This window comes from Psammomys obesus, unplaced genomic scaffold (genome assembly GCF_907164565.1).
Source record: "Psammomys obesus unplaced genomic scaffold, mPsaObe1.curated_primary_1811, whole genome shotgun sequence".
Taxonomy (NCBI): Eukaryota; Metazoa; Chordata; class Mammalia; order Rodentia; family Muridae; genus Psammomys; species Psammomys obesus.
In genome coordinates this window covers 20,313,025-20,334,821 of record NW_026596091.1, presented here as the reverse complement: position 1 = coordinate 20,334,821, position 21,797 = coordinate 20,313,025, and the positions used below count along the sequence as shown (strand labels likewise).

At 39.4% G+C, this 21,797-nt stretch overlaps 1 protein-coding gene and 1 non-coding gene across 2 annotated transcripts in view; one reads left to right on the top strand and one right to left on the bottom strand.

Annotated features, from left to right (window-relative positions):
• Window positions 1-21,797, top strand: part of Lrriq1 (leucine rich repeats and IQ motif containing 1) — a 224,846-nt gene that overhangs the window by 144,242 nt on the left and 58,807 nt on the right. The window lies entirely within an intron of this gene.
• Window positions 15,895-16,022, bottom strand: LOC129691804 (small nucleolar RNA SNORA17). The gene has a single exon (XR_008722560.1). It is a non-coding gene; the product is annotated as a small nucleolar RNA SNORA17 (small nucleolar RNA).

The following is a 21,797-nucleotide window of genomic DNA, read 5'->3' as shown; positions in this document are numbered from 1 at the left end:
TCTGCCTCTAGCCATCTGGTTATTTATAATCCTCACTGGTTGTTCCTCAAGATTGTAGTTTGGGCTATGATTTTCTCTTTCTGTTTTCTGGACTGTTTTTTGAGGAAGATGAGAGAGGTTCACTGCTTTGGGAGTGTGCACTGTGTTTTCAGTTTTGCCTAAGTAAAGAATGTGATGCTGACACTATTCCCACACGCTTTTAGCGGGCCCAGTGTGCATGCGCAGATTCTCTGACTATTGCAGTGGCCTGCAAGCCACTGACTGAGATCCAGGGATTGTTTGCCTGGATTGCCCTGGTGGACCCACAAGGCAGAGGCTTCAATGTTGGGGTCCCTATCCCAAAAATCCCTCTGATGCCCACACTAGGAGTGTGGGTGGCAGGGATCTCGTCTGGTTGCTTCTGTGGAGAGGCCCTGGGTCTGGGGCAATCTCTTCCTAGAAGGCTCACTCACTCTCTTGCAGGATCAGTTGGAATGCACAGGGGTTCCCCTTGCTCACAACTCTCAATTTTGGTCCTGCTGCGGAAGTGCACGGATAGGCTAATAGTCATCTCTGTGACACTGTGGCCGCAGGACTCGGTGACCACCTTTTCTATGTGCTGCCTCTTTGTCCTTTCCCTCTGCCAGGAGGGGTTATGTTGACTGGTCCCTGGTTGGCACGGGAAAGAGTTAGGGTGAGTGTACTCAATCCCAGATCCCGGGCCCAGATCTCTCTACCAGAAGCAGCCTAGCGGTAGAATCTATGTTTGCTGATCCCAAGAAAGTACTGGGTAGGGTTGAATGTCCTCAGATCCAGAGCTTGGGTTTCTCTGCTAGGGGCTGCTGGGTGAGCTGGAGAGAGGGTGCTGTGTCCTTGGCAGGCTGCCTCTCTGTCCTTCCCCTCTGACCTTCTCCTCTGCTAGGGCAAGCTTATGGAGGTGCTCTCAGGGTGTGCCAGCAGGGGTTGGGGCTTCTCAGTCAGATCCTGAGCCCTGAACTGGCAACGTTTCTCTGCCGGGGGGGGGGGGGCGCCAGTGATAGAACTTGCTGCTAGACCTTATTGCGCTGGACCCAGGATAATCTCAGGACATGTAGAATGACCACAGTCCCAGATTGCGAGCTGTAGTTTGTTTGCTAGGAGCGGTCAGCAGCCCTGGAGTTCCGGCACTGTGAAGCCGCTGTGCACCTCTTTATCCTTCTGCTCCTCTGCGGCAGGGTGATGGCGGCATTTGGGGGAGTGCCCGAAAGGATTGGGTTTTCTCAGCCCTGATCTCGGGTTGGGGTACAGACAATGTGGTCTGTACACATTCTGCTGGATGCCTCCTGCCTACTTGGAAGAGGGAGTAGGGATTTTGAGCTGGGAGTGCAGCTGCTATCGGCCCATGGCGGGAGCTCAGTTGTGATGGCGGCAGGTACCCACCGTGGTCAGAGAGACCTTCCAGGGAAAGACTGGGTGACCCGTGACCAGTCTGGCAACTTTCCTTCCCCATGGGGTTTTTTTTGCGACTGGGACTCCCAGTCTTAGGCCCCTTGTGCCCACCAATCAGCCTGGGAAATTAATCGGGACAAGCAGGCTTGCGGCACCAGCCTGGAGACCCAAAGCCCGCGTTAGCTGGGTTCTCTTCCGGGTTCTGGCTGGGCAGCCGAGAGTGGACCCAACTGATTCCCACGCTGTGGGAGCCTCCTCCTCACCTGGGAAACATGATCAATCGCTGTTGTTTTAGGGCCCAGAGTTCAGTCTCCTGGTCACTGCATGGAGTGTGTTGTCCCGCTTCTCAGACACAGTGTTCTCCTGGTGCTGCCATCTTGGCCCCTCAGACCTATAATCGATATGTGCCTTCCTAGTGCCTGTACTAATGGTGTTTTGTTCAGGAAGTTTTCTCCGGTACCAATGCATTCAAGGCTCTTCCCGAGTTTTTCATCTAACATGCTCAGTGTATTTGGTTTTATGGTGAGGTCTTTGATCTACTTGGAATTGAGTTTTGTGCAGGGTGATGGATATGGCTCCATTTGTTTTCCACAAATGCAGACAGACATCCAGTTAGACCTCACTTGATGAAGAAGCATTCTTTTTCCATGTATATTTTTGGCTTCTTTATCAAACATTTGTTGTCCTTCGATGTGTGTAGTTAAGTCTGGATCTACAGTGTGATTCCATTGACCAATGTGTCTGTTTTTATGACAATACTAGAAGATCCTTTTACTTAGTTTCCTTTTGTTGTCTCAGAAATCAATCATTTACAGTTTGTATAATTACTTGTTCCAAGTGTTTTATCTTTATAAATACAGTAATTCTCATAATAAACTTTCATGTTCCAAGAAAAGAAAAATCTTCATTATTTTCTTTTTTTAATATTTTTTTATTTTTTATTTTTTTTACCAGTTTTGCCAGAAATTTTTTTTTAAATTTTTTATTTAACTTTTATTAATTACACTTTATTCATTTTGTATCCCCCCATAAGCCCCTCACTCCTTCCCCCGGTCTCACCCTCCGCCCCATTTCTGCATGCATGCCCCTCCCCAAATCCACTGATAGGGGAGGTCCTCCTCTCCTTCTTTCTGATCTTAGTCTATCAGTTCTCATCAGAAGTGGCTGCATTGTCAGGGTTCTAGGTTATCTCCATGAATAGTCCTTGGTTGGAGTATAAGTCTCTGGGAAGTTCGCTGTGTTCAAATTTTCTTGTTCTGTTGCTCTCCTTGTGGAGTTCCTTTCCTCTCCAGCTCTTACTATTTCCCACTTCTTACATAAAATTCCATTCACTCTGCCTGACAGTTGGCCATCAGGTTCAGCATCTGCTTTGACATTCTGCAGGGCAGAGGCTTTCAGAGGCCCTCTTTGGCAGGTTCCTAGGTTGTTTCCTGTTTTCTTCTTTGTCCATCCTCTTTGCCTTTCAGGATGGGGATTGAACATTTTAGTTAGGGTCCTCTCTTTTGCTTAGTTTGTTTAGATGTACCGATTTTAGTGGGTTTATCCTATGTTGTATGTTTATATGAGTGAGTATATACTGTGTGTGTCTTTTTGCTTCTGGGACAACTCACTCAGGACGATCCTTTCCAGGTCCCACCATTTACCTGCAAATTTCATGATTTCCTTATTTTTTATTGCTGAATAATACTTCATTGTATAGATGTACCACAGTTTCTGCATCCATTCTTCATTTGAAGGGCATCTGGGCTGTTTCCAGCTTCTGGCTATTACAAATAAAGCTGCTACAAACATGTGTGAGCAAATGTCCTTTTTGTGTACTTGAGCCTCTTTTGGGTATATGCCTAGGAGTGGTATGGCTGGATCTTGAGGAAGCGCTATTCCTAGTTGTCTGAGAAAGCGCCAGATTGATTTCCAGAGTGGTTGTACAAGTTTACATTCCCACCAGCAGTGGAGAAGGGTTCACCTTTCTCCAGCATGTGTTTTCACTTGAGATTTGCTCTTTGGCCTCCCCACCCCCCAAGGGAGGAGCAGTCTTGTTAGGCCACAGAGGAGAGCTTTGCAGCCAGTCCTGAAGATACCTGATAAAACAGGATCAGATGAATGGGGAGGAGGTCCCCCCATCAGTGGACTTGGCAAGTGGCACGGTGGAGATGAGAGAGGGAGGGAGGGACTGGGAGGGAAAGAGGGAGCTGGACATGGCTGGGATACAGAGTTAATAAAAAGTAATTGATAAGAAAAAAAATAAAATTCAAAAAAAAATAAAAGAAATATTAAAAAAAAAGAAAGAAAAGAGATTTGATCTTGGCGATTCTGATGGGTATAAGGTGAAATCTTAGGGTTGTTTTGATTTGCATTTCCCTAATGGCTAATGAGGTTGAGCATTTCTTTAACTGCTTTTCTGCCATTAGATATTCCTCTACAGAGAGTTCTCTGTTTAGCTCTGTTCCCCATTTTTTAAGTGGATTACTTGGTTTGCTGCTTTTCAGCTTCTTTAGTTCTCATATATACTGGAAATGAGTCCTCTGTCAGATAAAGGGTTGGTGATGATTCTTTCCCAATCTGTAGGCAGTCACTTTGTTTAGTTACATTTTATTAACTCTGTATCCCACCTGCATCCCTCTCCCTCATTCCCTCCCAAACCCTCCCTCCCTCAGCTCCTCCCTGCCCCTTTCCAAGTCCACTGATTGGGGAGGACCTCCTCCCCTTTCATCTGATCCAGTTTTATCAGGTATCTTCAGAACTGGCTGCAAAGTCCTCCTCTGTGGCCTAGAAAGACTGTTCCTCCCTTGGGGGGTTGGGGAGCGGTCAAAGAGCCTGCCATTGAGTTCCTGTCAGAAATAGTCCCTGTTCCCCTTGCTATGGGAAACCAATTGGTTACTGAGCTACCATGGGCTTCATCGGAGCAGGGGTTCTAGGTTATATCCATACATGGTCCTTGGTGGAGTGTCAGTCTCAGAAAAGACCCCTGTGCCCAGATATATTTGGTCCTAGTGGAGCTCCTATCCTTTTCACGTCATACTAGTTCCCCCTCTTTCCTATGATTCCCTGCACTCTGGTTATGTGTTCTAGTATCTGCTTTGATACACTGCTAGGCAGAGTCTTTCAGGGGCCGTCTGAGGTAAGCTTTGTCCTGTTGTTTTCTTCTATGTCCAATGCACCTCCCATTTGTCTTTCTAAGCGAGGATTGATCATCTTATCCCGGGTCCTCTTTCTTGTTTATCTTCTTTAGGTGTATCGATTTCAGTATGTTTATCATATCTTACAGGACTATATGAGTGAGTATATACCATGTGTGTCTTTCTCCTTCTAGGATACCTCACTCATAATGATCTTTTCTAGATCCCACCATTTGCCTGCAAATTTCATGATTTCCTCCTTTTTGATTGCTGAGTAGTATTCCATTGTATAAAAATACCACAATTTCTGTATCCATTCCTCCATTGATGGACATCTGGGTTGTTTCCGGGTTCTGGCTATTACAAATAAAGCTGCTACAAACATAGTTGAGCAAATGTCCTTGTTGTGAACTTGAGCAAATTCTGGGTATATGCCTACAAGTGGTATACCTGGATCTTGATTAAGCATTATTCCTAATTGTCTGAGAAAGTGCCAGATTGACTTCCAAAGTGGTTGTAATAGTTTACATTCCCACCAGCAATGAAGGAGGGTTCCCCTTTCTCCACAACCTCTCCAGCATGTGTTGTCACTTGCGTTATTCATCTTAGCCATTCTGATGAGTATAAGGTGAAATCTCAGGGTTGTTTTGATTTGCATCTCCCTGATGGCTAAGGATGTTGAGCATCTCGAAGTGTTTCTCTGCCATTCTATATTTCTTTACAGAGAATTCTCTAGCTCCATACCCCATTTTTTAATTGGATTACTCGATTTACTGCTTTTTAACTTCTTTAGTTCTTTATATATGCTGGATATCAGCCCTCTGTCAGATATAGGGTTGGTGAAGATTCTTTCCCAGTCTGTAGTCAGTTGCTTTGTTTTGATGACAGTGTCCTTTGCTTTATAGACGCTTTTCAGTTTCATGAGGTCCCATTTGTTGATTGTTGATCTTAGAGCCTGGGCTGTTGGTGTTCTGTTCGGGAAGTTGTCTCCTGTGCCAATGAGTTCTAGATACTGTAATTGAAATATCTGCTTTTATTTACATGGAATTAAAAATGAATTTTCATTATAATTGGTTTACAAACCTTTGTTTACCCATTTAGTAGGGGGGAACAGTATCAGAAGAAGGGGTTACCATCAGAAAAGTAAAGTTGATAGTGAGTAGCCGACTCTTAGATGTGACTCTATATTTCAGTTTGCTTTGGTTATGCATACACATTCTTTGAACTCAAGAACACAAAGCTTTGTTGAAACCTTTGTCACTTTGGTAACACTAATTAGACACATAGACATGCACACTGAATCTCAAGCCATAGGGTACTGAAGAGAATATTATCAAAAACCCAGTGTCTTATCAGAACTTTACTTTTCATAATTCTTTGTACTAAAAGTTGAAGATGAAGGTTCTAATAGATTCCATTCTTGTAAAGTGTTTTCTGTCTGTTTTCCAAATGGCTACCATCCTGGGAAAGCTCAGGTGTTTAAACACTTGTTTTCCAGTTGGTGGTACTTGGGGAGGTTGTGGAATTTTTGTGAGATGGAAACTTGCAGGAGGAAGAATGTCACAGAGGGTGGGCTTTAAATATTTAATTTCACCCCACTTAGTGCTTGGTATTTATATTTCTTTTTCCTCTTTTAAAATATTATTATTATTATCATTATCATTATTATTACTGTTACTATTTACAATTTATTCACTTTGTAGCCCAGTTATAGCCCCCTCCCTCCTTCTTCCTCTCCTATCTCTCTTTCCTTATCCACTGATAAGGGGAAGTCTTCCTCCTTTACTGTCTAACCGTACCCTATCAGGTCCCAACAGGACTGCCTGGATCCTCTTCCTCTGTGGGCTGGCTAGGTTGTTCCACCAGGGAAAAGTGTTCAAGGAACAGGCAACTGAGTTCATGTCAGAGACTGTCTCTTTTCTTATTAGGGAACCCACATGGAGACCATGCTGTCTATGGGCTACCATCTGGGCAGGAGGTCAAAGTCCTCTCTCTCTGTGGTCTTTGTAAGATGCATCAGTCTCTGTAGTCCCCACCAGGCCCTGCTTTTTTGTTTTGTTTTTTTCGTCTCCTTGTCTGGCTCCTGTCCCCTGCAGGTCTGATATCATCCACCATGTCTAAGTAGGCTTCATGCCAGGCAAGCAGGATTTGTTGAATATATGGAAATCCATCAATATAATCCACCATACAAACAAACTGAAAGAAAAATCCACATGATCATCTCCTTTTATGTGGAAAAAGCATTTGACACAGTCTAACACCCATTCATATTTAAAATTTTGGAGAGATCAGGGATACAAGGCATATACTTAAACATGATGAAGGCAATATACAGCAATCCTATAGCGAACATCAAACTAAACATAGAGAACTTAAATCAAACCCACTGAAATCAGGGACAAGGCAAGGCTACCCACTCTCTCCATATGTCTACAAAAGATTACTGGAAATCCTAGCTAATAAGACTACTAAAGGAGATCAAGGGGATACAAATCGGAAAGGAAGAGGTCAAAGTATCACTATCTCTATTCCTTAATTATGTGTGATGATGTGAGCTCTTAGCATCCTGAACCAACCAGCAAGCCTGCAGCTTGTTCCTGTACCTCCTCACTGTGATGGACTATCACCGCTCTAGAATGATAGGCAAAATATACTGTTTTATTTTTTTACATTAATTACATTTTATTTGCTTTGTATCCCATCTGTAGCCCCCTCTCTCATTCCCTCCCAATCCCACTCTCCCTCCCTTATTTCCTCCCATACCCCTCTCTAAGTCCACTGATAGGGGAGGTCCTCCTCCCCTTCCATCTGAAACTAGTTTATCAGGTCTCATCAGGACTAGCTGCAATGTCCTCCTCTGTGGCCTAGCAAGGCTGCTTCTCCCTCAGCGGCGGGGGAGTGTCATAGAGCCAGCCACTGAGTTCATGTCAGAGACAGTCCCTCTTCCCCTTACTAGAGTACCCACTTGGATGCTGAGTTTCGATGGGCCACATCCGAGCAGGAGTTCTAGGTTATATCCATGAATCATCCTTGGTTGAAGAATCAGTCTCAGAAAAGACCCCTGTACCCTGATATATTTGGTCTTTGTGGAGCTCCTGTCCTCTCCATGTCTTACTCACTCCCCCTTCTTTCAGAAGATCCCCTGAACTCTGCCCAATGTTTGGGTCTTAGCATCTGTTTTGATACACTACTAGGTAGTGTCTTTCAGAGGCCCTCTGTGGTGGGCTCCTGTCCTGTTTGTTGTTTTCTCCAAATTAAACTCTTAAGTTACCTTGGGTTGTAGTATTTTACCATAACAACATAATTGTAACTAGTAAGATGAGATAGTCTAACACAAATCCCCAGAGAGCTCCCTGGAAACACCATTATATTGACAATTAAGGCTTAAATGGAGAGATTTTATGTGAATACAAATTTAACTCTTCACACTATGTCTTTATTGACCAGACAACAGAGTAAAATAGAATTCCTAAAGAATTTTATCTATATGCACAGAGTCATCCTTCTATGAGCATCAGGAATTCTAGGACACAAATGGGACATCTTAAATTGAAGCTTTCTTCAATTTATAATAGTCCCTCACTCGTGTGTTTGTGTGTGTGTGTTTTACCATATGTTTTTAAACTCTAAAACAAAACTTGTAGCACAAACATAGAGAAAAAATTAATAATCAATTACCACAATAGAGGAAAAAATCTTTAAAATACCATGAATATTTCCATAAATATATAGTAAGACAATCAGAAAGATTAAAGTCAAAGGAAAATATATCCTTGAAATAAAAAAGTAATAATATAAATGAATTGTACAAAATCCTACCAAAAGCAATCTACAGATTCAAGGCAATTATCGTCAGTACACCAGTACAATTCTTTATAGACTTTGAAAAAACAATTCTCAATTTCATATGGTAAAACAAAAACCCAGAATAACAAAAACAACCCTGTACAATAACAGATCTTCTGAAGATATCTCCCTGATCCCAGGCTGTACTATAGAGAGCAACAATAATAAAAACTGCATGGTATTAGTATAGAAACAGATTGGTCGATCAATGGAATTGAATCGAAGACACAGTAATAAACCCACACCAATATGAATACTTGATTTTTGACAAAGATGCCAAAACCATACAATGGAAAAAAGATGGAATATTCAACAAATGGTGCTGGTCTGACTGGATGTCTACATGTAGAAAACTGAATGTTTATCACCCTGCACAAATGTAAAGTCCAAGTGGATCAAAGACCTCAACATAAAACCAGACACATTAAATCCATTAGAAGAAAAAGTGGGGAAGAGCGTTGAACTCATTGGCACAGGAGACAACTTCCTGAACAGAACACCAACAAACAACACAGGCTCTAAGATCAACAATCAATATATGGGACCTCATGAAACTGAAAAGCTTCTATAAAGCAAAGGACACTCTCAAGAGAACAAAAATGACAGCTTATGGACTGGAGAAATATCTTCACCAACCCTTTATCTGACAGAGGGGTAATATTTGGAATATATTAAAAAAAACTCAGGGAGTTAAACACCAACAAACTAAGTAATGCAATTAAAAAAAAATGGGATACAAACCTAAACAGAGAATTCTCAATAGAGGAATATTGAATGGTAGAGAAACCATGTTAAAGAAATGCTCAGCATCTGCTTCAATACCCCAACAGTACAGTCTTTCAGAGAGCCTCTGTGGAAGGCTCCATCATGTTCTCTGTCTTCTCCTACTTTTGATGTTTATCTTGTTTGCCCTTCTGAATGAGGATTAAGCGTCTCCCCTAGAGTCCTCCATTTTGTTTAGCTTCATTAGGACTATAGATTTTAGTTTTTTTTTTTTTTATATTATGTGGCTAATATCCTCTTATAAGTGAGTATATACCATGTGTGTCTTTCTGCTTCTGGGTTACCTTGCTCAGGATGATCTTTTCTAGTTCCATCCATTTGCCTGCAAATTTCATGATTTCCTTGTTTTTATTTGCTGACTAGTAGTTCATTGTGTCTACAAGGAGACTACCAGAGCCAAAAATCTGGGCTCAGGGGGTCCTGCAGAGGCTGATGAATCAACCAATGACCATGCATGGAGAGGACTTAGACTCCTGCTCAGATATAGCCCATGGGCTGCTCAGTCTCCATGTGGGTTCCCTAGTAATCAGAGCAGGGGCTGTCTCTGACATGGTCTCAGTGGGATAGCAAACTCTTTGATCACTTCCCCCTGGAGAGGTGGCCTAATTAGGCCACTGAGAAAGAGAATCCAAACAGTCCTGATGAGACCTGATAGGTTAGCATCAGATAGTAGGGGAGGAGGACCTCCCCTTTCAGTGAACTAGGGGAGGGACATGGGGGGAAGAGGAAGGGAGAGTGAGACCAGGGGCAGATGAGGGCATGGCCTACAGCCAGGATATGAAATGAATAAATTGTAATAAATAATAATAATTTAATTTTTTAAAAAAATTAAACAAAAAATAAAGAATTTCAAGACATTTATATACATAAAAATGTATTTAAGACATTTTTTCAGAAAATATCATAAATGCAGAGTGAAGAGAAACCTGAGAGAAAAATACATAAATCAGTACCTTAGTTCTGGAGTTTCTAGCTTTAAAAATTATAGGAAATCAAGAAACATTGAGAAAATAACAACAAATTGATAAAAAATTATAATCAGCAAAATTATTAGAAACATCCTGCAATTTATGCTATACCAGTTTCCAGATCAAATAGGTATGTTCAAAGTCAGAATAATGAATGCAACCAAATCCATACTTTTAACATATCCTGGAAAATAGAAGTCAGGAAACTAGTAAAGGGCTATTGGGGGCATAAGTCAAGAGAAGAGGCATGAAACCTGCTTCTTTTTACCATTTCTTTATTAATTACTGTTCTATTGCTTTGATAAAACACCAAGACAAAGACAACTTATATGAGTGGTTTAATTAGGCTTAACATTCCAGAGGTATATATTCCATGATGGTGAGGTGACAGCATGGTGGCAGAAACAGGTAAGACCTCAAATCTCAAGTTGAAAGCCAAGACATAGGTAGCACATTGAAAATGGTTCAGGTCTTTAGAAACCTCGAAGCCCACTCCCAGTAACAGAACTCTTCAAACATTGCCACACTTCCTAATCCTCCCCAAACAGTTCTGCCAGCTGGGAATGAAGTGAATGAAGTGTCCAAATGATCTTATGGGGATATTCTCATTCAAACCATCGTCTTCCACTTCCAGGCACACGCAGGCTTCTGGCCAAATCATTATGCAAAACGCATTTATTCCAACTTCAAACGTCCCCATAGTATTTCAGTCTCAACACTGTTTAAAAGTCTAAAGTTCAATATCTTTTCTGAAACTCAAGGAAATCTTTTAGTGTAACCCCTGTAAAAATAAAAACGCAAATTACATTTTTCCAACATTCATTAACACAATATATACAGTACCATTCCAACATAGAGGTCTCTAGGAATAGTGAGGAAATATTGGACCAAAGCAAGACATGAACACAGCCGAGCAAACTTCAAATCCTCCAACTCATATCTGATATTAGAAGTCAGAGATGACTCTATCCTACTGGCTCAGCTACCTGCAATATTCATCTCTCTTGGGCTGGTCCTTCTCACTGTCAGCATCCATCCTTGACAAAAGTCTCAGGGCTCTGACATGTCCAGCATAATGAAGTTTCTAGTGCAGTCTAGTTTTCATTTCCACAGCTTCATGCAATGGCATGTTAAGACCTCTTGCTATCAGGGTCTTTAGGCCAGGACTACTGAGCCACATATTGCCTGACCTGGGTGATTTTCCTTAACTAAAAGAAGATCCCAAAACCCCTTCACTCATGCATCCTTCAGGACTCTAAAGCCAGAATAATATGGACAACAATGTCAAGCTTGGTTGCTTGCTTGGTATGGAAACTGGCTTCTTGGAATCAAACTTAATGCCAGTTTTTATTTGTTTTTTAAGGAACAGAGAATTTCTTAGGCCTTTTCTTTTCACAAGTCCATAGTTTAACTTGGTATGATATTGCCCTGAGGACAGGCTTCCCTTTATTCTATTGTAGATCTGTCCTCTCCTTAATTTTCCTGCTTCTTTCGTAATCATCCTTGGCTCCATCATTAAATTTTCTCATACCCCTGTTCTCTTCTGTGCATACTTTACTTACATATTTACTTATTTCCCTACTCACTCTTTTCCATTTGAAATGAGCATGTAAGTGATTAGTATGCACCACACAATAAAGTCAATATTAGGATTGAAATCTCATCAGACAAAGAAATGAGTCTATTACTTTTTACTTTAGCCTCACCTCAAGCAAATTCTCAGGACATGATCAAAAAGCAACCACATTCTTTTCTTTTAAGTTAATTAAGTTATTTATTTACTTTACATCCTGATAAGATTCAAAGATTTTCATGTTCAAGATAATTTCTTTCTGGTACCTGCTAAGAAGCATCTCTAGTCATCTGAACTTTTTTTAAAAACAAGTGGAATTTATTTTTAATTATCAAATGTCATAATAAATTCCATTAAACTATAAAGTACTTAAATTTTATGTATTTGAAATACACTGCACAATAGAACATGAACAACAATGCTCCCTGCATGGAAGATGACATTTGAAAGGACATAAAATTATTATACAGAAAAATTATAATTATTTCATTATCAGTTCATAATGTAAAGTATTGTTTTACATAATTAAAATTTTAAATTAAATTTTTATTTTTATATTAATTATAGTTTATTCATTTTGTATCCCAGCTGTAGCCTACTCCCTCATTCCCTCCCAGGCCTACCCTCCCTCCCTCATCTCCACCCACTCCCTTCTCCAAGTCCACTGATACGGGAGGTCCTCTTCCCCTTCCATCTGATCTGAGCTTATCAAGTCTCATCAGGACTGGCTGAACTGTCCTCATCTGTGGCCTGGCAAGACTGCTCTCCCTTCAGGGAGTGGGGGGTTGGTCAATAAGCCCACCATTGAGTTCCTCAGGGACAGTCCCTGTTCCCCTTACTAGGGAACCCACTTGGACACTGAGCTGCCATGGGCTACATCTGAGCAGGGGCAACCACATTCTTTAACAAAATATTATGATAATAATCTCTGGCCAAACTACTAAAATTTTTACCCTCTAAAGTTGAACTTGGCCTTTACAGTCCATTATAGCTTTCAAAACTTCTTTTAAGCTTCTAATAGGATGTCATATTAAGTTCTACTTACAACATTCATCTGCTGTTCAAGTCCAAAATCCCAAAGTTTTCCACCATTTTCCACAGAAGAGCTTAGCCAGGCTTGTCTCAGCTATAGCTCACTTTTTGGTAGCAACTTTTGTGTTAATTACTTTTATGTTGCTGTAATAAAACAGTATGGCAAGGAAATCTTTAAACAGAAAGCATTTAATTGGCCGTAAGTTTTTAGAGAGTTAGAGACCATGATGGTAGATGACATGGCAGCAGGAATAGCTAAGATTTCAAGCTACAAAAAGGAGGGAAAGTGCAACAGTAATTTCTTTCCATGGTGCACAGGGTAGAAACATGATTATGAGGAAGAATAACACTAAAGACTTTTGAAAATTCCATATGAAGACCCACTATTATCCAAGCTTTCTAATACACATGAGCGCGCACGCACACACACACACACACACACACACACAGACACACACACACATATATATATATCAAGGGCTATAAATGGCTTTACCTTATAATGTGGGGAGACGGGACACTGACAGTGACCTGCCCAGACACCACTGTCTACCTAATAAAATTCCCAGTGCTAAGTATGGGTTAACACTTTTCAAGTTGTTGATTACTGAGGTTCTACAAAATTCCCTCCTAAAACATTAGAGACTATCGCCATTGTTCTTAATTATCCTCTAGTACTTAATGGTAAGGTATTACACTGAAGATACCACACATTTGAATCATAGGATTTGGAGAAATCAAGGAAGTAGTGACCTAGAAACTTCATCCATGATGCTTGCTTTCATGATGTTAGAATGTTTCTATGAATGGTATTGGAAGGAAAAAGTATTCAACAGTTCTACTCAACTGAAAACCATATGAGCTACAATGACAATGTGCCTGGCAAGACATACCTGCTGGGGTAATAGTGGTAAAAGCGTTGTGAGAAGCCAACTATTTACAATTAGATTTAAAGCCTAATTAATATACAAGTGGAAATTTATGCCTGATACTGTTGACTATGACAGAAACACATGGTTGATTACTCTCCTTACTATTATTCTGCTAACATGACAGTTAAGTTCTTATCTTTATACTGTTTGGTAAGCATATCTTTCAGCTAATTAAAGATGTTTCTTTTGCATTTTCTTTTTAACTAAAATATAATTACATCACTTGCTCCTTCTTCCCAAATTCAACTTATCCCATGTTATCCTCCTTCCAATCCCTCCACATCCCGCTATCTCTTTAGTTTATGACTTCTTTTTCTCTGATTACTATTTTTACACTCATATATACATATAAATATATCACAACTATATGAATCAGAGAAGCTTCTTCTTGTAGTTGGTAGTGATTAATAAACACACACACACACACACACACACACACACACACACACTTGGTCAACACACAGAAAAACACACAGAGAACCTTGAAGTTCCCTGCTCTAAATGGAACAAACAATCCCTCTTCCCAAATCATCAGGAAAAAGTTTCCAAAATATAAATATTAGCTATAAGGATGGGCAAAAGAGAAGCAACTACAGATTCTTAAAATAGTAAGAATGATCTATCTTAATTATGGATTGTGAATAAAATTAGGATCTCTTTCATAATAACAAAAATCATTGAATGTAGTATTTTTTTTTTAGTTTAAATTCAAGATGAGGAAGACAGAAAATGGTAGAGCTGCACTGATTTCCATTTCTTAAATAAAACTCTTTTTATCATTGTTTTGAATATTTCACATCATGCAGCCCAATCCCACTCATCTCATATTTCCCTTGTCCCTACCCTCCACCCTAGCAACCTCCGCCTCCCCAAAAGAGGATTAAAAAATTTCTTGGAGCTATAGTGTGCCATAGCATTGCCTGCAAATGTTCATTGCAATGACTCGTTGGTCTTGTTCCAAGCCTCTGGCTTTTGCTACTCTATTAATATTAGAATCTCACTGGGACTCCTCTCACATATCCTGTTGTTGTTCTTTGTCATGGAGATCCTGTAGTTTTGGATCTGTTGGACCAGCCCCTTCATGCACTCTAGCAGTTCATATGTAGGGTAGATTTTGGGTTGGGCCAGTTCAAATCCCTGTGTCTGTGTCTGAGAGGTATCTGAGCTGATCACAATGCTGGCTCTCTGGCTCTCACACCCTAGGGGTTCACTCACCAACAACCCTTGCAACAAGGACCAGCTCCACCATGCTGTCAAGGTGAGGGCAGGGCCAGCTCTCTTGAGAGCTGCAGCTGGTGAGGGACATGGCCAGTTCTCCCATGACTCTCAGACCTCCCACCTGCTATAGGTGGTCAGGGGTTAGGAAGGGGAGGAGGGCTCATGATACAAGGGATAGCTCTCCTACCTGCCATAAGTAGCAAGAGGCAAGAGGGAGGGCGTCTTTCCCTTGCTGATGTCATCTCATAGTACAACAGACCAGCAGGACCACCTCTCCCTTATTCATGCCCTGAAGGAACCCTGCTACTAGGATCAACTCTATTGTGCTAGCCAGGGGAGGTGTCTGTCCCACTTTCCTGAGTGATGCTGGTATTAAGGGGCAAGGCCAGCTCTCCCATGCTCTTATCCTCAAGCTGGATCACCTGCAAATCCTGCCAAGTGTGGAGCGCTTTCTCCCAGGGACTCCAGCTGGCTAGGGTGAGGTCATCTCTCCTGCTCTCAAGCCTTAAAGGGCAAGCTCTCTCAGGATGCCTAGGTGACTGGTGGAGCCAGTCCTGCACAAGCCCTCAGACACCAACATGTCCCCAGGTTGGTGGTCTCCCAGACCAGGAACATTTGCCTGACTTTGGTGTTAACAGACTCCTGCTGCTGCAGGGTCACAGACCCAGACTTGGCTCTTTGTGACAACACAGGCCACAGTCTCACCATGGTCCCAGGTGGCATCACAGGCTGCTCACACAAGGCAACAGCTCACCCAATACTCTCAAGGCTCCAGTTCTACCAGTCTTCATTGTGCCTTAATCCTTTTGTTTTTCTTTCTCTTCCATTTATGTGCCACTTACTTGCTCCCGTTAGTAGTGCCTAGGGTCTCTGAGCGTCTGGGATCACCTCAGGATATGGGGCATGGTCTGACCTGTCCAGGCCTGAGTGGTCCCGATTGGCAGTCATCTCAGGCTAACTTCCTTTCTGGGTTCCATGACACCAGAATGGTGATCATCTCAGGCTCACTTTTTTCAGGGAATGTTAGGCTACTAATCATTCAGATGTTCATGGATCAGAACACTGAACATAGACATAGCCTCTGTACTCTCTGCCACTTAATGACACACATGTGACACAGCAGCCACACCTGCAATACCTCAATAATTCTCTAGAAAGAGTTAAAGCATTGTTTTCCTTTGTGGCCTGTTAAGGCTGCTCCCTCCTCATGGGAGCCAATGCAGCCAGTCCTGATGAGACCTGATAGGCTAGGTTCTGATGGAAGGGGAGGAGGACCTCCCTTAACAGTGGACTTGGAGAGGAGCATGGGAGGAGATGAGGGAGGGATGGTGGAGTTGCGAGTGAACGAGGGAGGGAGCTACAGCTGAGCTACAAAGTGAATAAACTATAATTAATATAAAAGTTAAAATTAAAACTAAAAAAGACTTAAAGTATACAGGAACGTATACGTAAATTATATGTACATATTACTCTATTTCATATGATAGGAAATTTGTGCACCCTAAAGCTTGGAAATGAGGTAGATCTCACCAACCCCCTTTTAATACCTATGAAAGACTTCCATTTTTTTCCTTAATTACAAATAAAATTTCTTGCCATTTCCCAGATATATTTTTGCTTTGTTTTGATAAAGTTTGTTTTGATGAACTTTATATCTTTTTGAATATTTACTTCAGTTGTTGAGCAAAAAAAAGTCACTAGCATAGATTTGTTTAAAGGTTTAATTTGAGAGCTTGTGATTACCTTATAGTTTTTACTAATTTGTTTAACTTTTTAAACTTTAATTTGTTTTACTTTAATGTGTTTAGTATATTCTAAAACAAATAATATGCACCATATAAAGTCATCAGTAAACCGAACAAAACATTTTTAATAAATCAGAATAAATTAACCCTTAAAACTTAGGGACTGAGCATAAACTTAGCTATTAATTCCATTAACATATCCATTTAAAGTCCATTTGGACATTTTTATCATGGAAGAGAATTAAGATAGAGAATTATTACATGAAGTAAAAGCAAATTGTGAGGAATGGAGTTGACTGTTTGGCAGAAGAGAATCACAAGATAGGGAGTGTCAAATACAATAAATATTATTTAAGTGTATGGAAATGCAAGTGAATAATATTGTATGGTAGGAAAGTAAGAAAAACTCAGTGTGAATCTATGCCAAGGATTAGGGAAGAAATGATTATTTGAGAAAAATTTCAAGGTTGAGTAAAAGTAGGAGAAAAACAAGAATTGTGTAACATGAGTAACCTGAACAATGGCATAGATTTATTGAAAGGCCTTAAAAGTGGGTGTTGATAAGGACATTCCAGAAACTAAAATAAGCACTGGTTTGAGCAAGGCAAAGCTTGCATGCAACTAGATAACTTGGCAGAAGCAAGGCAACGTTAACCCAACCTTTGTAGGGTACCTTGAGAATATGACTTGATTATATTCCCAAAACCAAAAGGCATTATAAAATTCTAATCAAAAATGAAGTAATCAAGCTTTCTTTTAAAGTTATGACCTTGGGACACATGATAAGAACAAAGCAAGACTGAACATAGTAAAATCAATTAGAAGGTGGTGGCATTGGAAATGTTACCATAGAATTGATGGAGAAGAGACATGGAGATGGGTAGGGCTGCTCAGTTTGCAGGCATCTATTGAGGAAAACTGCAATGTATCACTCCCATAGTACAGGTAAGGTATAAGGTCGTCACTTAGCATACTACATAGCCATTAGTATGGACAGAAAGAAGTCATTAAACTTCTATTACATTGTTATATTTCATTGTGACTCCAATTTTTTTTTGTAACTTTATAACTTCTCACTTAGTAAATTATGCCTCACTTACTTGTAGCCTGTGTGGTGATAAATGATCTTTCCAGTCCACCAGTCTACGCTTAAAGATTTGTCTTTGTTTATATTTTGAACATGCACAGTACCATAACTGAATACCTAAAACGGGGAACTTACAAAGCAAAGAGGTTTATTCTAATCAGAGTTGGAGGCTGAAAGTCTAATGTGTTCTCACATGTTCAGCTTCCACTGACAAACTCCTGGCAGAAGAAAGCACAGCATAGTTGGAGGTGTGTGGAAAAGAGATCTTATGGAGACAGAGGGAATCCAAAGCTAGAAATGGTCAATTCTGCTTTTTTCTTTTGTAACAACCACTCCCAGAGAAATAAATCAATTTGGATAGAAAGCACTAATCTTTCCATATATTGTTCTCAAGAACAGCATCTCAGTGACACCCAACTTCCTACTGCATCCCTTGTTAAAGTTCCACCACCAGTTATGTTGTGACACTAGGGACCTGACCCTCAAAAGGTGATTTTATGGGAGACAACTCACATACATATATAATCATGAGGAAAGAACTCTGCTCAAGATACAGTATAAGGGGTGAATGTGGGGATCCTTATAGAGGTGCTTCTCTCCCGAATCTTGTGTTCAGAAGTGATCACAACTACATCTCTCACAGTCATCTTTCTCCTTTTAGCATTTTCTACCTATTTTCAAACCTGACATATGTACTGTGAAGTGTTTTTTTCATACTCAATACCTACTTGTTTCATTGTAGTACATGTCTATTAAAAGGACTGTTCATCATTTATTTACTTTTTCTTAGAATATTAAATCTAAGCACTACCCCAATACATTACACCATCTTGAAATAGTTTGTCTTATATGTTATAAAATCTACACATCTCTCTTACAAAAGTTATTATCTGTATTTCCGCTCTGTCTTTCTAAACCATAATTCCTATTTTATTTTCTCCATTGTCTTTTTTGTTTGTTTTGAGACAGGGTGTTGCTATGTAACCAAGTCTGTCATACTGGGTTATACTTTTAACACTTTACCTTTAACACATTCACTGTTCTCATTCAAGCTATAAGTTCTACCGTCTCAGGCACCCTGAGTTCTAGTTAGGAAACTTTCTAATTCATTCAATGATATCTTCCTGGAGCCTAACTAACACTGTGGGCGTTGATCTTAAAAACCTTAGTACAAATATCTCTCCTTCATTTTTAGAGTTTCATAAACTTATGAACATTATCTGAAAGAACAAAATTAAACATGCAGTCAGTGTGTCCAATGTATTAGAAAATGCTAACTGATTGATGTTTTTCTATAGAAATTTCATATCAGTTTTAAGGAAACGTTAAGGTCATATGTTTTATCCTAAAGGTCACTACTATCTACAAAGATATTTCAACATTGTGATTTTATTTTAAGAGATAAAAACATAAGAGCCACCCAATAATAAACCTGGACTGTGGACTCAGGCTTCTCAGATTTGAACCTAACATCCTTTCCTTGGCATTTCTGTATCTGCTTCCTAGTTTGAGAATAGGTAAAGATTAGAGAAATAACGTATAACTCAGAGCTCCACAAATTAATTAGTATGCATAAACCAATGGAACCATACTTAGCTCTTGCCAATATAAAAAACAGTAGCCATTTGCAATAAAATTACACTTAAATTTTAATTCTATTATAGTAAATGGATACATTTTGATACATTCCATATTTAATATAGTTTGCATAGGTAGGTGATTGTGTAGTGAGACATTTATTATTCTGTTTAGTGAATTATTGTTTGAGTGCAAAGGAATTTCCCAGGTTCTGGCAAATGGGTAAAACGCTGAATCTAATCAGTGATCCATTCTACTTAAAATTTTACCTGGATAAATTTAATAAACTACTTTAATCCAGATTTTTCAAGGTGATGTCAATCAATCAATCAGTCACACTTCTGGCATTAACCTACCACCCCGGTTTATATGCTATCCCTAGCCATTTCTTCTCTTGCCCTGTACAAGGTCCTGAACTTAGGTAGCCCACTGAAGCATGAACTAAAGAAGAATCTGATATCTCTAAACATTCCAGTAATAAATCTAATTACAAAAATTAACTTAGTTTTTATCCTTCACTTAGCGATAAAATATTTTGATTCAGATATTGATATATGTTTTATAAAAATAAAATTTGCATTGCCATTTTATTCAAGTGCAGAGAAAACTTAACACTTGTAGAATTCCTCAGCACCCAGAATGCAGTGATTTTCTTTATTTCTTGTGATTCTGGTATGTAACATCTTAATACATTTTAAAGATATTTATCAATATAAGAAATAATCACTTGAAGGTTTCTAAAAATACATGCTATGTTTCTTGTACCTGTGACCATAAATTATATATAAGATTTTTCTCTTTAATGGGAACAGATCATGTGAAATACTCTTTATGAAATAATTTGAATAAATAAATGTACTGCTTATATCCAAATTTACTTGAGTTTGTAGTAGTATGCAAACTTAAACCACTCTCCAAATTGTACTGTGCCTATTCCTTCTCAGTCTGCACAGATACACATCTGCACATACTTTCTATCTGATGAAGTACATTTTACTTTTAGTATATAATACTAAACTGGAATTTATACATCTTAAGTTTTTTCCATTATCAGGGTCTATAATGAAACTAAGGTTTTTACATTAAAATACTCTTTATTTTTTTTGTGCTTTTCCTATAATAGAGTTTTGTTAGTATAAAAATAGTTCTTGTAATATGTTACTAAATACTTTATTATGTTGCTGTATGTTGACAGTTAATATATATTTATGATTATAATTCTATTTCTATTTCAATTGGAATCCTCAGTCTTACTATGTTTTAAAATCTATAATGACCTTTCTTAATGTTTCTTTAAAAAACTGAAACTCTTATTTTTTAAAAAAAAACTATAGACATGTTCAAAAATTCATGTAATCATCTTGAAGTTTAAAAGGTCCTCATCAAATATGACATCAAGCACCTTACTTACTCATCTCATTGATAAGAAAATTCGCCTGGTATAGCACAAGAATAAACCCTTTATAGGTTTTCATTTAACTATTAACTGAAATTGTGTGTGCCAAGACTTAGGTTAGTTGAAACCCCCTACAAACTGATCTTACAGAAACAGAAACTGATCTTTCTAACATTGTCTTTTAATGCATCACAAGAATGCATTTTCCCAAAATTGTAAGATCTGTATCTTGAGATGCAATGAAATATTTTTTTTAATCTATGGTAGAGGAGAAACATCTTTCTTAAAATTCGAAATCATGTAGCTAATGTGAGTACACACAAAAAAGCTCTGCACATTGAAATATTTTCTCATTTTTAAGGGAATTAATGGCTCTCCACCAGCCCTTTAACATGTAAAATGAGTAAGTTACTTGTGTCCAGTACATCCAAAAAAGAGCCAGGATAAAATAAACATAAGGGGTTGGATATCTTGGAAAAAATCTGTCATGGGTTTGGGTTAATCATCTCCAGAAGAAATTCAACTTGATGCCTGAAATGTAAGACTTCTTGGAGAAAGCAGAAAGGCCTGAGGCAGTGTTGATCTGAAAGAGTGCTCTCCGTGGGTCAGATCTGCTCTGCTGGCAGAGTGCAAACCCAGTTCACAACCACGGCTCTGAAAAGTTGTAAAAGACTGCAGGGGCCTTCCAGTGCACACACTCCAGCTTTGGTTACATAGTTTTAATGGTCCGGTTTCTTATGATAAAATAAAACTTAAAAATAAAATCTGTGCTTAATTTTCCAACCTTCTGTCTATCAGTGACAGGGCTGCTGGCCTCCAATTTAGTCGAGTAAAGCATCATGGTTAATTTTTAATTTCAGTCGTGACAGGTAGATGCATTTGCAAATATGTCACACCTTTATTTCAGGCTCTTCAGGTTCTAAGTCTCACTCACGCAGGCTGCGGTTGTTTAGAAACGAGTGGTTCAGCCAACACTTTGGGCTGGTTGTCTTCCTTCCCTGGCCGTATAGGTTTAAAATACTTTCTCAAGCCATGAGACTTTGTTGTATAAAACCACTAACATTTGGTTACTGATTTTTTAAAATGATCATTTTTTACGCTCAATAATGATTTGGA